We start from the raw sequence: 15,214 nt of genomic DNA, 5'->3' as shown, positions 1-15,214 counted from the left end.
TCTTACTTTTGATTTCACTCCATCTATAGTTCTTCCGTTAGATTTGGCTGTTTGACTCCGTTTTTTCAGGGGTAAATTTGTCCTTTCATAATTATTAAAATTAATACTTCCTTTTTCAGACTTCCTCCTCATCACCCTGGCGGTGCCACAGTATCATCACAAATAATCAACCATTTTTTTTTTCTGTGAAGCTTGGTAGGAAGAATGAGATGGAAGAGGGAGCGAGGAACCAAAGAAAAGGAATCTGCCCTCCCCATCACAAAACTCTATGACCCGATAACCCATTGCGATTAACGCATACAATATTTATCTTCTTTTACTTTCCCTGTCATAATATTCTATTACTCTGTATATAAGAACAACAACTTCTTTCATTGATTTAATAACACAGTACCTATTGGGCAGTTCCATTTTTCAAAACACAACATAAGAAGAAGAGAAAATTCTAGATTGGAAAGCATTAAATTCAATATCTTGTAAACTTAGTCACAACCTTTGTGCCTTCAGACACGACATGTTTCGCTAATTCACCGGAGAGGACGAGGCGCACGGTGGTCTGAATCTCACGGGACGTGATTGTGGGCTTCTTGCTGTAACCGGCGAGCCTGGAAGCCTCTTGCGCCAGTTCCCAAAGATTGCGTTGATGAAGCTGTTCATAATGCCCATGGCCTTACTGGAGATTCCAATGTCGGGATGGACTTGCTTCAGAACCTTGAGGATGTCGATCAGATCTTGTAGGTCTCGGAGCTCTTCTTCAGCATCTTCTTCTTTTTGTCTCTGGTAGCGGCGCCACCTTTCTTCGGACGCTTCTTCCGGCCTTTGGCTTCTTCTCCGCGGGAGCCTTCTCGGTGACACTGGTCTTATTCCCCTCCTCCGTCGGCTTGTCGGAGGCCGGCTTCCTCTCGGCGGAAATTTTTCTTTGCCTTGGGAGCTGCTGGAAATTTTTTTGAATACATTTGAGTGTTTGAGAAAAAAAAAGATTGATTATTTGCGTCTTTTGCGATGATATTGTGGCACCGCCAGGGTGATGAGGAAGAAGTCTGAAAAACAAAGTATTAATTTCAATAATTATGAAAAGGACAAATTTACCCCCGAGAAAGCCAAATCTAACGAAAGGACTATAGATGGAGTAAAACCAAAAGTAAGAGGACTAATGGTGGTGAATTTAAAAGTTGAGGACTAAGTTAGAGGATTTTTTTTTTTTTCGAATATGTTCATAACTACTTTCTCAAAGTATTGAAGCACAAGAATCAGTAGTGTCCCCACTGAGGCTCGAACCCACCACCTCTCATATACAAGGAAAGGTTTGATGCCACTGAACTACAAGGTCCTTGGCTGGTATTTACTCTATGTTATTTTACGTATCTTGGTTCTTGAACCAAACACACAAAAAAAAAAAAAAGGAAAAAAAAGAAGAAGATAGTTTTACATGGAACGGCGCCGTTTAGGTTGTGCTAATGTAAAAATAGATTTATTTGGCGGAAAACCCTTCTTCTCTCTCCGCTTTTGACGTTTTCCCTTTCACAGAGAGCCCTGCTTTAAGCTAATCCCTATTTTCTTCAAGCTTCCAGTGAAATATTCTGATTTACTCCTGCCGAGGCCATTGAAAGAAGTTTTCAGGAAGAGCCCGGGGACATATTGACTATTACAAACTTCTCCACAACGAGCCGCTTCCTTGATTCCCTTGACAGGTAGCGCATCTCTCGTCTCTTGTTTGGATAATGAATGTTTTACCGTTTGTTGCTTCAGTTTTTTTTTTTTTTTTTTTTTTTTTTTTTTTTTTTTTTTTTTTTGTTTTTTTGGTGAACTTTAAATTCTGTAGCTTCCCGTGAATGGTTGAAGCTCTTACACAAAATCCCTATGCACATTACTTGCTCAAATACAATCTCTGGTTTGGGTTGGGTAAAACCAAGCCTGAATTGCCTTGAATTTTAGCAATGCATTTTGGAGTTCCTAGTCGTGTACATCTTTTTGGATGTCCATAAGTCATGCGTTATCTGGTGCATGTTAATTTTGCTCAAAAAGTTCAAACTTTTAGAAGCTTTTGATAAAACAAATTCTTGACAACTGTTGTGAATTGCAGTATACGTTCTAGTCTAGCAATAACTAATGACAAATGTGGACCTATCTTTTGCAACTACTTTAATCAAACCAATAGGTTTTCTGAGCACATAGTGGATGCCTATTGCTATTGCTTTGTGAATATCTTATATCCTATTATTCCTATCAGGTGTGCAAAAACTGTTTTATTTTATTTTTTTTTAAAATTTTTTTAATGGCTTTGATACATTGCAACAACACTGTAGTTATGTGGTGTATAACAGTTTTTTATTTTTAAATTTTTTTTAAAATTTATTATTTATTTACTTTTTTAGAAATTTGTTGAAAAGACATTATTTTGGGGGAAGTTTTATTCCCAGTTTGTCATGGTTTGATGCTTATTATTTTATTTTTCTCCAACCAGTTTATGATAGAACATTTGCTCTTGTGTACTGTGTAATTATTGGTTCTTTCTGCATTTAAGGAGAAACCTAAGTGCCATCAATAATTCATGACTAATCCTTGTTAGTTTTTAGGTGGGAATGTTTTTAATTACTTTTTTGTCATTTAGTGGCACTATGGCAGATACTTCGTTATTAAGGATAACTTTGAATAATATCAATTGGTCGCTATGGATTATATTGTTGTGAATAAGTTTTCCAAGTTATGATCAAAAGTGAAATACTATACTATAAGCTATGGAATTAATCACTATAGGCAAGATTCAAATTTTAATTGCGCAAACTGGGTAAGATTCAAATTTTGTTAGAAGCTAGGGAGTAAAAGTTTACAGTTAACTTTTTGAAATTGGATATCAACTAATTTGGTAAACTCTGCCATGAACTAGGTATTGCTTTTCTTATAAGTTGCGATGTATGTGAGGAGAATAAAGACTGATGGTAAAACATGGAGTCTTGTATCTCAACGTGGCAAACATTTGATTAGTTCTTACTACCGCAACTGTGCTCCTACTCAAACTTCAAGCTCTGCACCAATTCTTGAGAGCTGCACGTTTCAAGGTACCTTGAATAGAAGACATCTGCTAGATACTTTCAAGTCAACAAGTATTGGTTATGGGAGAACACATATAAGGTTGCTTAGAAGGTCAGATGTCTGTTTAAGTTGTAGCCAGTTGAGGTTTTATAGCTCTGAAGGTGATGGAAGAAATGCAAGTGAGGATAAACATGCACGCACAATAGAACAACCTAGCTCTGACAAGGCAAAGACTTGGAAACAAAAAGTTGGTGAACAGGTGAGACATTGTGATGGACATGCTGAACTTGGTGAGCTAGAACAAAAGGAATGGCTTTGCAATGAAAAGCTGTCAATTGATAGTAAGAAGAAGGAGTCACCCTTTCTGCCTAGAAGAGAAAGATTTAAAAATGAGTTTTTAAGGCGGATTGTTCCTTGGGAGAAGATAGCTGTATCATGGGACACCTTTCCTTATTATGTCCAGTAAGCACTTCCCCATGTTAATTATTATTTTTGTATTCTTTTTCTTACCATTCTTCAATATTACTAATCCAAGTGAATAATTTACTATACTAGTGAACACACTAAGAGCCTCCTGGTGGAATGTGCCGCCTCACATCTAAAGCATAGAAAACTTACTATGGATTATGGTGGCCACTTAAATTCGTCAAGTGGGAGAATTATGCTTCAGAGTATTCCGGGTTGAGTTTTTCTTACTCTCTTGTTAGACCTATATCATGCACCTATATCATGCAATACTGTCTCATTTTTTGGTTTCTGAAATAGTACTTGTGTTCATATTTCTTATTTTTGTTTCATTTTGGTAAGTCTTTGCTAATATTCTTGGTTATGAGTGAAAACTCAACTATTAATGATAATGACAGGCACTGAACTTTATCGAGAAAGATTTGTCTGAGCAGTTGCTAAAGATTTGAAAGTCCCACTGTTAGTTCTTGATAACAGCATTCTAGCTTCCTATGTATGTGTTGATCCCACCTCTCCCCTACCTGCAGTTTGGCTTATTCATTGCTGCTAAAGTTCTTCAAGCGAATGTTTATTTCTTTCTTCATAATCTGCAAACTGTACTGATGCAGGATTTTGGGGAAGATTGCTCATCTGAAAGTGAATCAGATGAGGATGCAGAATCAGCTGAAGAGTATGCTTCAGAGTCTGAAGCGGATGATGCGACTGATGCAGCTAATGAGGAGGAATGGGCAAGCAGTGGAGAGGCAAGGTCTGAAGCTAGTGATGACGAAAGAGATGTTCAGGCATCTGCTGAAGCCCTAAAGAAACTTGTTCCTTACAATCTTGAAGACTTTGAGAAGGTAATTTTATTAAATAACTTTAAAAACTTTGATCATTCTGGTCTCTTAAAAGGATGGAAAGTGCATTTTAGTCAAGAAGAGGAAGCAGTTCCTATGATTAAATTTGGGACAGAACTTTGTCGTTATTGAGTTATTCAGTAAACATTCTAAAACTCAAAGAAATGTGGTTGCCAAAATAATGATTTTACTTGGTCTGGTTGTGTCTGATATTTTTTTTTTCTGTCAAGCCTCAGAAAGACAGAAACAAGCCTTTAATATATCGAGAAAATTTTCTGCAACAACCAGGTTTGAATTTTTGGAATGGAAATCCTCTTGGTAGGCAAGGTTTGCGTGATATCCAGTTTTCATTCTCCTCAGTGTCTCTGTCCTCATTCCTCCCGTACCTAGTTAAATAAGGATTTTGAGAGACTAGTCATCTGGCTATGCATAGCTTCTTTTGTGTTTTTAAAATATTAAAAATTAGGTCATGATGCTTCAAGAGATTTTAAAGTTGGGGTTTGAGGCTTGAATTCAAGGGAAATTTGAGAACAATGGATTGATATTCCCTCAAATCTGGTTACATGAGTGGCATGTGCGTGTTTTCTACTGCCTTTTGACTGAAGTCTTCAAGGTAGGACCAACAGATCACACCTGTCCAAGCTTGAAGTCAAGGGTATAATGTGGAAGTGCCACTGTACTTGAGGGAGAAAAGTGGAATTAGTTCTCAAATTGGATTTAGAAGATTAACTAGGAATTAAATTAATTCATATCTGTCATGTATTCTTTTGCATTCTATGGTTTCTATCACAAAGATGTTCTTCTATTTGGCCAAGAACTCTAAAAGAATGTTTAGTGCACCAATCTAGATCTTCAGTAGTGAAGTGCTCTATGTAGGATGCATAGTTTGATAATATAGACTATTGTATGTCTTATGCGTTGTGTTGCCTACCCATTCATATCTTGGCTGTTTCCTCCTTGTCATTCTGACTCTTAGTATGCACAAGAGACCCTACTTCATTGGTTTATTGGGCTAAAGGAAATTCTTCCTGAGTTGGTATATGTACCTAGGAGAGTAGGAGTGCTTTTCTCTAGTTCTAATGACTTATGAGGAGTACTAAATGGTCTATATCTACTGCTGGGACATACATTTTGTGGTTTTGTTCACCCATTGTCATCCAAAACTGTTGAAGTCAGCCTTCTAAAGCGCTTTTTCTCTGCTTCTAATGAAAGTTATTAATCTTTGTGAAGAGTACTAAATGTCATGGTATCTACTACTGGGACAAATTTGCAGTTTTGATCACCCTTTGACATCCAGCCATCCAGGATTGTTGAAGTTTAGTCTTCTAGAGTGCTTTTTCTCTAATTCTAATGAAAGTTATTGATATTATGAAGGTTATTTAAAATCATGGTACTAATTGTTCAGTATTATAAATGTTCTTATTTCTTTTTAGCACTTTGTCCACATTTTATACAAGAATATAGTGCATTTAACTATGCCCTAGAAACTAATTTGCTGTGTTTATGTACGTGCCTCTCCACATGCATCATGTTTTACTCTTTAGAAGTCTGAGATTAACAGTTTCATATGTCAATGGGTGTACAAAACCATGCATCTCTGCAAATCTATAGATTATATGCTATCAGATTAGATCAGATCAATATTTAACTTATGTTTTCTGGTTATTTCAGAGAGTATCAGGAGAAAGTGATGATTCTTCTGAATCCCCATCATCAGAAGCTGTTGATAGTTCAGAAAATACCAAACGGCCATTTAGAAAAGGTATTAAGTATTTTTTATTGTTTATGCTTTTGTTTGTTTGTTTAGAAAATCTGCTGATACTACCCAACATTTATTGCAACCACCGGTCTTAATTGTATCATTTAAGTTGTCATCCATCTTTCTTTCCATGTGGATAAATTAATCAAAGTCTTGGAACTCCATATTTTATGGTACATCCATTCCATCTATTATGGCACTATCACCTCTAGTGTTTCTGAAGTTTGATTGCATATACACCATTGTTCTCAACTTATCATCTAGCGTTGTAATCTTCATGTGTCTAATTCTTTATTCACTATTGTCTCATCAATGACTGTATAGATGAGATTTTTTTGGAAATTAATCAATTATAAACAAATTATAACTTTGTATCTTAAATTTAACTTAATCTCTCTTTCCTGTGTGATGTACAAAATAATGCAAGCTTTCTAAAACTATGTTGAAGAGTTTGGTTGATGTTATCGTTCTGATTAAATCACAAGTACTGCTACAAATGTATTTTGTGATTAATATTATTTTTATGCATACATTTACATTTAAATTCATAGGTGCACTTAATATATGTTGATGCTATTGAGATGTACACATTACAGTATTACATACCCACTTGATTAATATCACAATTGGTATACCCTGCGTGTATATGTACTCCTGTTTGGATCTAAGTTCAGAAGTGGATCATGATTTGAAATTTTTTAAGTGGTTGTGTATGACCACTTCAAGTTCCAATTTAATTTCTACTCAGAACTTCAAGATTTGACACAACTAGGCATTATTTTACCAAAAAATTTTGATGTTTTAAGGAGGAAATTGTTATGTTATTAGGAAGTGTGATAAGGAGTGTTGTAAAATTTAATGTAGAAATTGAGAAAAACATGCCCAATAGTATATATATACTAAAATTATAAAGGATATTGGAGATGTAGCCAGATTTTCTCACTTCATGTTAAGCTCTTCTCCGATTTCATATGGACTATTCACTTGTTTTTTTTAGTTACTTTTCTTCTAATATTCAAAAGCTTGCTCATATTATTACTATATTTACTATAGCTGTACAATATTTTTTCAGCTGCTCCATCTAAATGGATTTAGGAGCCAATGTTGTAAAAATTGCTAGATGCCCATCAGGCATTTGATGGATGCCTTGATACCCAACTAAAAGAAAACTTAGTTTTATTTGCATATGGTGTCTTGGTTTTAAGACTTCTAGCAAGTATTGCTCCCATAAAATATAAATGTTCAATAGCACATAATATTCTAAAAACACATAATATCCCAACCATAATCCATACAAACTAAACAAACAAAATTAAAAAACAAAATATCGGCTGGGCAGTTGAGCACATAAAAGGCTAACTACCTATTGATGTTTTACAATAAGCACTAACTATTAATTATTTATTTGCAAATTTCATTATGAGCATTCCCTTGCTTGGGTTTTTACACTATTGATCTATTGGCAGGCGATCGAGTAAAATACGCTGGACCTTCTGTTATTGTTGAAGCTGATAACAGGTTACTACTTTCACTTTGCACATAATACAAGCAGTTGTATCAAACTAAAGTTGAAGTATTCAAAATGTGTTCATTCTTTTATCATTTTGTGGTTATCTTTTTCAATGGATTAATAGTTAACAGCAATATAGCAGTGTTGCTTGTTTAGTGCTAGCTAACTTATCTCCTATCTTTTTCATTTAATCTGTTTGATAGAAATGATGCCTATTAGGGGTAAATGGTGAGAAAATTAATTAAAGATGCTTTAAACATGTTTAGCTTAGATCTACAGATGCACATGATAGAGAGAGCTATAGCATGGAAATTATAGGAGAAGTTGAGAGAGAAATAGGTAGATGGATATGATACTTGGATTGATGTTTTAGAGAAATATATACAATCTGAAGGGCTAATAGTTAGTGCTTATTGTAATTAAATTGGGAATAGAATACATTTAGTTAAGATCCTAGCTAGCTATTGGCTAGTTTAGTTAAGCATGTTTCCTTTTGTTGATGTAAATCAACAGAAAAAGATGTTTAATATGCTGCAATATCTGTACAATGACTTGTCATGCCACTTGTGTACCCTTGTAACTCGTAATTCTTTTCTGATAGTTATCTGCTAACAGTTGACATTAAGTGCTTGGCCTAATACCTTCTAACAGAATCTTAGTATACTAGTAAAGTTATTATAACTGCTAGGTCAAATATTTTCTGCACTGATAACTTCATATGGACCTGGATTTTCCAAATGTAGTGTACTGTATTCCATATTTTTTGTTTTGTAAAGTTAAAATCAAAGCTTCTAGTTTCTAAATATGGCTCCCCTCAATCTTTTAAGTAAATTGTGTAGCTTAGAAGTAAGAGAAGTTGATTGTACCAAAACTCTAGGTTTGTAATGAAAATGAGCCAGTTTACTGAAGTCTTCTTGGGAAGTCACGCGAGCAATCAGAAGTCATGAATTCAGACATGCTCTCTTTTTGATCTTACTACTTTAGGTTTGAGATTGGCTTTGGATGTTCATGCTTAGATGACTAATTGTAGCAATCAAATAAAAGTCAAGGATATAATATGATAAAATTAAAAGAATTTACCTAAATATGACAATATCATAATATTCGATATATGATTAAGAATAAAGTTTGCTCTATAAATAATTTTTTTTTAAAAAAAAAACATAATTGACGATGTATTTCAATTAATTTGACAAGAAGAATATTAAAACATTATAATGCATCAAACATTTTCTCAATGTTATTATATACTCCCCTACCATTTTCAACACAATTTATTTCCCAACTTTTCTTTCCTATCTCCATTTCAATACAACATGTGCATCTGAGTAGGGTGTGGTGCTTTTCACGTTTTGCTTAAAAGACTATTGAAAGAGAGAAATTGAGAACTTTTGTAATTTTGAGCCAAATAGAATAGGTGTACGTGATCTCATATATATATATATATATATATATATATATATATATATATATAGGGGTGGTTGGTTCAAATGAGAACACTTTCTTCTGATAAAAAGTGAGGACACAATCTTCTATTAGGATTCGTTAATGGTTGAAAATTTTTGTAAACAAATGAAAATATATGGGATCAAATTTATAATCATTGAAAGTTTAGAATATTTATAAAACTAACTTAGTCTTTTTTCCCCTTATTTTCAACAACCCTCAACGGTTGTTATAGATGGTACATGCACTTGGCTGATCCGAAAGACTAGTCAACTAAAAGGGCCTTGGAATTGACCACATGGACCGCCCCAAGAAAATAACTGGATCAAGAAAGCACAAGAGATACCTAGTACAGAGCGACCTAGGAGTTTAATAAGTATTGGGCTTAGTATTCATAATGTAATAAGGATTGTTTACTATTCATAATGTAACAATAACTCCCAATATGATGCAGTCTAAGATTTCTATTCCTTGTATGGCTCCTAGCTCAAAATATGTATAAATAAACCCCCATACATGGGAAGAAGGGGAAGCAATTTTTACACTATTTACAAGCAATATTTAACAATACAAAATATTTGTTCTCTTTATATTCTCTCTATATTTTCTTATATCTAGGTTGTGAATAAGTCGATACACAAAATGAAATTTAATTTAGAAAATTAATTCTAACCAAAATTTTGGAACGAAACCAAAATAATAAGGGATTTAATTTATAAAAAAAAAATAATCCCACCAAACTTGGTACAAAATCAATAATTTATTTATATAAAATAAATAAATACGAAGAAATGGTTTTAAAATATGAGATTTAAACGCAACGAGAAGAAAAGAGGAAATCCGAGTCGTGTGTACCTCACGCTTTCCTTAAAACCAATTTGCTACCTCCCGAGAGTGCTAGGAGCGTTGTACCGTCAAACTCCCAAGATAAAACGGATTGCGATTTATGTTTGAGCACTCAAACAAAAAGTCCAGCGAACAAGAATAGCAGGAAAGCACTTTGATTCCTTTTTTAAGGAAGTGTTGGCAGAAATTTCATTTAAGAAAGGAGTTGAGAGAGTAAGGGAGAAAAACTCATATTTTGAGAGAGTTCCTACATATCATAATTAACACTGTCCAGAACACCTTTTCAGACTCATTTTGGATTTGATTTGTACCCCTGCGTGCTAAAGAGAGCCTCTATGCAATACAATTCAACATGCCTCTAAAAGGCTCTTGCACTACAAAAAAACGCAAAAATAACGACGAATTTAGTGACAGATTCATTATGTTGCTAATTTAGCGACGGCTTTATTTATTTTCAAAAAATTGAAAGTTAGCGATGGAATTTTGCGACGGAAAAAGTTTGACGTTAACTCCGTAGCTAATTTTAGCGGTAACTTGCCGCTCATAAAATTGAGACAGATTAGCGACGGATTTTTGGCGGGTTGATCAATTAATTTTAATTGCTACGGATTAGCGACGGAAAAAATTATCCGTCGCTAGGTTTAAAGCATCTATTTATTTTTTTATAACTTAGCGACGGAATAGCAACGGAAAATGGTATTCGTTGCTACCTAGCGACGGATGGGTATCTGTCGCTAACTATAAATTTTGGGGTACAAGAATGTTCGAATATGGAGATCCTGATGTTTTTCACTTCCTTCTTTCAAATTTGAATTGGTAAATATTTGGGCTTTGGGTGCTGTTTGATGTTTGATTGCTTGTGAAAATAATGTAATGAAGTTTTGCAGGTGGGTGAAGGAGTATCATGTTGATGGAAACCATTTTTATTCACTTCCATCAATGTTGTATACACAATGGATTTGCATCATTTACTAGTGACCTTAAGGAGCAAGACTTCCAAAATCAACAAAAAATGCTACTTTCAGACTTCTATATATATATTAAAACAAAAGTGCTAGCTTTCCCGCTCATTTTAGTCCAAAAAATTTAAAATCGGTCAACATAATATTATATAATAATTATTTATCAGAAATTCTAGCCTTCCTTATCATTCCTTATTTATGGCTGAAATTGACAAAATATTCAAAATATGATTCCATTCCTTATTATACACGGAAATTAATGAAATATTTTATTCAATTCCATTCCTGTATGGATTCCTTATTTATGTACATATATTAACAAAATAGTCACACGGAAAGTAATAATTATTAAACAAAATTATAGTTATTATACAATGCAATTCAATTATGGTTCAAAATATTTTAATCTTGCGTATTTTTAATATATATATATATATATATATATATATATATATATATATATATATTACTATATGATGTATATTATAGTATTCAAAAAAATTATTACAATATTATGTTAATGTACGTAATTAAATTCCTCTCATGATAATATTCAAAAAAAGTTCAACAATCAAATTACTATATGATGTATATTATAGTATTCCAAAAAAAATATTGCTATATTATGTTAATGTACGTAATTAAATTCCTCTCATGATAATATACCATGCAATTCAATTATGGTTCAAAATATTTTTATCTTGCGTATTTTTTTATTTTATATTAGTAAACACTCAAATTACTATATGATGTATATTATAGTATTAAAAAAAATTACTATATTATCTTAATGTACGTAATTAAATTCCTCTCATGATAATATTAAAAAAAATTTCAACAATCAAATTACTATATGATGTATATTATAGTATTCAAAAAAAATATTACTATATTATGTTAATTACGTAATTAAATTCCTCTCATGATAATATTAAAAAAAAATAAAAATTCCAACAATCAAATTACTATATGATGTATATTATAGTATTAAAAAAAATATTACTATATTATGTTAATGTACGTAATTAAATTCCTCTCATGATAATATTCAAAAAAATTCCAACAATCAAATTATTATATGATGTATATTATAGTATTTCAAAAAAATACTACTATATTATGTTAATGTACGTAATTAAATTCCTCTCATGATAATATCCAAAAAAAATCTAACAATCAAATTACTATATGATATATATTATAGTATTCCAAATAAATATTACTATATTATGTTAATATACGTAATTAAATGCTATTCAATTATACGATTGCTTGTTTGTAGGTTATATATGTATTTATATATTTATTAATTTATTTATTTAAAAAACTAAAATCAGTCAATATAATATTACAATACTTAACAAAATTATTTATGTACATATATTAACAAAATAGTCACACGGAAAGTAATAGTTATTCAACAAAATTATAGTTATTATACCATGCAATTCAATTATGGTTCAAAATATTATAATCTTGCGTATTTTTAATATATATATATATATATATATATATATATATATTACTATATGATGTATATTAAAGTATTCAAAAAAATATTACTATATTAGGTTAATGTACGTAATTAAATACCTCTCATGATAATATTCAAAAAAATTCCAACAATCAAATTACTATATGATGTATATTATAGTTTCAATAAAAATTTACTATATTATGTTTAATTAAATTCCTCTCATGATAATAGTAAAAAAAATAAAATTCCAACAATCAAATTACTATATGATGTATATTATAGTATTAAAAAAATATTACTATATTATGTTAATGTATGTAATTAAATTCCTCTCATGATAATAGTTAAAAAAAATTTCAACAATCAAATTACTATATGATGTATATTATAGTATTCAAATCTCAATCTATCAAATATCTATTAAAGTACGTAAACAAAAGCAACGATCGAGTTACAGCTTCTTTTTATCAAAGTGCTACAGATAAACAATCTAGGACAACTATTGATAATGTCAAAATGTATTACAATTGTAGATATGTATCGCCTTACGAAGCTGCTTGGAAGATATTAGGTTTTGAAATACAATACAGATATCCTCCTGTAGAGTGCTTGAATTTTCATTTGCCAAATGAACAAAGCATTTATTTTGATGAGGATGCTCCAACCGATGTCATTGTAAAACGACATACAGTAAAACATAGCATGTTTCTGGCTTGGCTTGAGGCAAACAAAAAATACCCTGAGGCAAAGCAACTAACTTATGCAGAGATGCTAACAAAGTTCGTTTGGAAACAAGAAGCAACAAGAGAATTTGTTCCAAGACAACGAGGATTCTCAATTGGTCGAGTTTTTTATGTTCCTCTTGGAAGTGGTGAGATGTACTATTTGAGATATCTTTTGAATGTAATCCGATGGCCTACGTGTTATGAAGACTTAAGAACAATCAATGGGTGTTGTATGACAATTACCGTGATGCATGTTATGCACTTGGGCTATTGGAAGACGACAAAGAATATATTGATGGAATTGTTGAAGCAAGTCAGTGGGCAACTACAGGAGAGTTAAGAAATTTATTCACAACATTGTTATCCTCAAATTGTTTAAGTCATCCGGAAGTGGTTTGGGACAAATGTTGGACATATATGTCCGATGATATTCTGTACAAACAACGTAACATATTGAACTTCCAAGATATGCATTTATCCATTTGCTTTAATATTTTATTTAAGAGTTAATACCTCCAATGGTCCTCCGAGTATTAGCGATATACCAGTGGTGGTCCCTCGTCTTTAAAACGACCAAGATTCGTCCTCTATCTTTTTCAAAATAACCACCCGTGGTCCTCTCGTAGAAACGGTGTCAAACTGACGTTAAAAATGAGGGCAAACTGGTCATTTCCATGTATTTGATGTTTAAGCTCAAATTTTCCAGTTGAGAGCGTCATTTTTCCCCAATTGTCAGCCCTAAGCTCAAGTTCTTCAAGTTGCCTCGCCAATGGAGGCTTCGTATGAGGATGGACCATTTTATGCCATGGATGAGGATGAAATAAACTCCATCGCCATTGTAGCTAGCAACGACAAACAATTCATGTAAGCAAGTCTTCTTAAGCTTCCATTTGATTTACTTGAGAGGCATGAGCATTATACCATGAACATTCACTCAAAAAGCAATGACCAAGATGAACAGTATTCAAGATTCTTGGAAATCAAATTTATTTGCAGATAGATAAATTACAAATTCTCAGCTGTTTGAAAATTGCAAAAATTCATATATTGATGGGAAAGGCAACATACATTTGTTATTATTTTACTAAAGCCTTGAATTTGATTATCATAATAAAACTAATTTCAATTTTTCTACAATAAAAACTAAAAATTTAGCTTTGAATTTGAAGGGAATTTCACTTTAAGTTGAATGTTGGTGGGATGGGCGAATCAAAGCTCTCCAGAATCTTTGTCTTCACGCCGCTGCTCTTCTTCTCTTCCTCTTTGTTTCCTCCGAACAATCCTTCGAACCACGACGATGCGATCGGGGACGGGGAAGACGTAGATTCGCGGAGGCGCCGAGGCCCTGCCGCACGGAGAGGACGCCGCCCGTGGCGTCTCCAGCGATGATGGAATTCCACGAATCCTCCTTTTGGCGGACGTAGACCATGGAGCAGTCGAACGCGCCGCCGACGTCGTCTAGGATCCAATTAGGGCATGGTTCCCTTGAAGTTTCCGGCGTTCCCATAGCGGCGGCTGAGGGTTTAGAGAGGGCTTTCAGATGATTGTAAGAAGAATGGAATTGTAGTTTGTAGGTTTGATTTTGCAGATTCCAACTTGGAGAAGGGGCTAGCGGTCAAGTTCTTCATTTTGGGGGAAATTGATTTTGGAAAAGGAAATTGGGTAAATTCCAGCCACGAAGAATAACTTAAACAATGAAATAATTTTAATGCCAATTTTTCCCTAAAAAATTAACGTTCAATTGACACCAAACCTAACGGAGGACCACGGGTGGTTATTTTGAAAAAGATAGAGGACAAATCCTGGTCGTTTTAAAGACGAGGGACCACCACTGGTATATCGCTAATATTCGGAGGACCATTGGAGGTATTAACTCTTTTATTTAATGTCTAATATTATTAGTTCCAAGATGGTGATACTTTTCTAACATGTATTGTTTAATATTTTTTAGATTTAGTCCTCAGTGTTGATGAAATAAAAAATCAAGCATTAGTTGAGATTGAGAAATTGTTGAAAAGATGTGGGAAGAGCCTACATGATTACCAACAAATGCCAATTCCAGATCTTGACTGTTCGGCCAGTTTGATGAATAGGTTGGTGTATGATGAGATGTGTTATGACAAAGCAGAACTTAAAGAAGAGCACAAAAAGTTGG

The 15,214-nt window shown here is 33.1% G+C and overlaps 1 long non-coding RNA gene and 2 pseudogenes across 1 annotated transcript; 1 reads left to right on the top strand and 2 right to left on the bottom strand.

Annotated features, from left to right (window-relative positions):
* Nucleotides 1-466: 466 nt before the first annotated feature.
* LOC116016026 lies at nucleotides 467-1,292 on the bottom strand (annotated as a pseudogene).
* A 193-nt stretch (nucleotides 1,293-1,485) lies between these two features.
* LOC116014868 lies at nucleotides 1,486-9,593 on the top strand. The gene is made up of 8 exons (XR_004097501.1): nucleotides 1,486-1,691; nucleotides 2,888-3,495; nucleotides 3,589-3,713; nucleotides 3,897-3,991; nucleotides 4,107-4,337; nucleotides 6,006-6,096; nucleotides 7,560-7,611; nucleotides 9,285-9,593. It is a non-coding gene; the product is annotated as an uncharacterized LOC116014868 (long non-coding RNA).
* A 4,641-nt stretch (nucleotides 9,594-14,234) lies between these two features.
* On the bottom strand, nucleotides 14,235-14,566 carry LOC116015611 (annotated as a pseudogene).
* Between the last annotated feature and the right edge of the window lie 648 nt (nucleotides 14,567-15,214).

Source organism: Ipomoea triloba, chromosome 4 (genome assembly GCF_003576645.1).
Source record: "Ipomoea triloba cultivar NCNSP0323 chromosome 4, ASM357664v1".
Classification (NCBI taxonomy): Eukaryota; Viridiplantae; Streptophyta; class Magnoliopsida; order Solanales; family Convolvulaceae; genus Ipomoea; species Ipomoea triloba.
This window is presented reverse-complemented; position numbering and strand designations above follow the sequence as displayed.